Source organism: Protopterus annectens, chromosome 15.part0, assembly GCF_019279795.1.
Source record: "Protopterus annectens isolate FY-2018-M chromosome 15.part0, PAN1.0, whole genome shotgun sequence".
In the NCBI taxonomy this organism is placed as follows: Eukaryota; Metazoa; Chordata; order Ceratodontiformes; family Protopteridae; genus Protopterus; species Protopterus annectens.
Genome location: NC_056749.1, coordinates 127,831,824 through 127,834,323, shown reverse-complemented (window position 1 = coordinate 127,834,323; position 2,500 = coordinate 127,831,824).

The window sequence follows — 2,500 nt, the reverse complement described above, 5'->3', positions numbered from 1 at the left end:
TTGTTTTTTGAGGTTAGTGTAGATTGGTGAGGCATAGAGAAGAGTAGAGATGAGGTGAGAGTGGGCAAGAGTAGCTTTGGCTGGGAGGTTAAAAAGTCCTATTCGATAGAGAGCCGTGTTTCCTGTTTACATTTTAATGGTATTATTAATGTGACAGTCAAAGGTAAGGTTGTTGTCTATTGTGACACCTAGCAGTTTGGTAGTGGGGTCAGGTGATATAATGGTTCCATTATTAGATAAGATAGTGAAATCTAGTGCAGGGGATCTATTAGTAGGCTTAAAGAGTAGGAGTTTGGTTTTTTTTGCGTTAAGGAGTAGGCAACGTTTTAAGAACCAAGTTTCGACTTTGGAGAATATATCTTGAGTATTAGTTTGGAGTTCGGCAATGGATTTAGCATATATATATATATATGTATATATATATACGTATATATATGTATATATATATGTATATATATATAAATATATAATATATATATATATATATATATATATACGTATATATATGTATATATATATATATATGTGTGTATATATGTATATATATATATATATCTATGTATATATATATATATATATATATATATATATATATATATATATATATATATATATATATATATATATATATGTATATATATATATATATATATATATATATATGTATGTATATATACATATATATATATATATATATATATATATATATATATATATATATATATATATATTTATTTATTTATTTTACATTTGTTGACCGGGCTAGTCCAGCTGGATCAAAGTCCATTTTCAGTGGAGGCCCGGGGAGAAAAGCTCCATAGGTTAAAACAAGTTTAGAGAATACAAATACACATAAAACAAAAGTTTTAAGCAATTAAGGATAAGAAGATGTTACTATTGCTAATACATATGTAAGAGTAAAAAAAAAAAAATAATAATATCCAAAACAGGAAAATATTTAAATAAATGGTTAACGCCTTACAATACGAAATTTGGTAGTGTCTAGTCATTCAGTGTATCAATACATTATTTGAGAAAATGGTAGAAGATATAAAAATTTTTTTTTTTTTTTTTTCAACATGTGAGATCATTAATATCTACGAAGATGTTATGTCAGAGGAAGTTTATCACGATTTCATAGCAGAGAAGGAAGAATTGAGGTAGAGGAAATAAAGAAGGTAGGTTAGTCAGGGTTGGTACAAGAGCAAAGCCAGAATTTATTAAGATGTGTTAGCAGTTGTTTCTTAAAGAGTGGAAGGGTGGCCAAAGAGGAGATATTAGATGGAAGGTTATTCCATATTTTGCCAACTGAGTTAGAAAAAAGGCAATTACCTGCAGAATTAATAGTTTTGGTACTATTAACTAGGAGTTTGTCTGAAGAACGTAGTTGTTTCAGGTTGTTATAAGGAGTCAAGAGGCTACTGAGAACTGGTGTTTTAGATGGTTGATATAGAATTTTGTGAGCTATTAAGAGTTGTTGATATATAAGCTTGTTAGGAAGTTCTAGCCAGTTGTTTTAAGTTTAGACAGTGGTGAGTTCTAAACTGAGATCCTGTGGCAAATCGAGCAATATTATGGTAAGATGTAGTAAGTTTCTTAAGGTTACTTTTAGAGAGATTAGTATAAATAGGGGAAGCATATAGAAGGGTAGAGATAAGGTGTAATTGGGCTAAGGTGGTCTGGGCTTCAGGTGTACGAAAGGGTTTGATTCTGTAAAGGGATCCAATCTTTTTATTAACTGCTTTTATTGTGTTGTTGATGTGACAATCGTAGTTTAGATTATTGTCAATAGTAACACCTAGAAGTTTTGTTGAAGGGTCAGGAGAAATTTGAGTGTTATTAGTAGAATTAATAGAGAAGTTTATAGAAGTAGATCTTCGGGTAGGTGAAAATAGTAACAATTTGGTTTTCTTAGGGTTAAGGAGTAGACAGCGATCAGAGAACCACTGTTCAACAGTTAAAAAGGCTTTTTGTGTAAGAGACTGGAGTTCTGTTTGTGAGGAAGCAGTACAAATTATAGTGGAATCGTCTGCATATTGTATGCAGGTAGTGTTAGGGATAGCTGATTGGAGGTCATTAATAAAGGTGGAAAATAGAAGTGGGCCTAGGATAGACCCTTGGGGTACTCCTAATGAGATAGGAAGGAGAGCAGATAGTGAATTTTTCCAGAGTACTGCCTGGTGACGGTTTCCTAGATAAGAAGTAAACCAGGTTAAGGAGGAGGGATCCAGTGCAAGAGATTTAAGTGTGTGCAGAAGAAGTGTATGATTAACCATATCAAAGGCTTTTGATAGGTCTATGAATAGAGAAGATGTAAGTTTATTATTGTTACGGTTATAGTTGATGGTGTTGGTAAAGGAGAGTAAAGCTGTGCTAGTACTATGGGAAGGTCTAAATCCATGCTGAGTCTTAGCCAGTAGGTTATTATGGAGGAGATGGTTAAGTAGTTGTTTGTGTATACATTTTTCCATGATTTTGGCTAAGGGAGATAGAAGTGGTA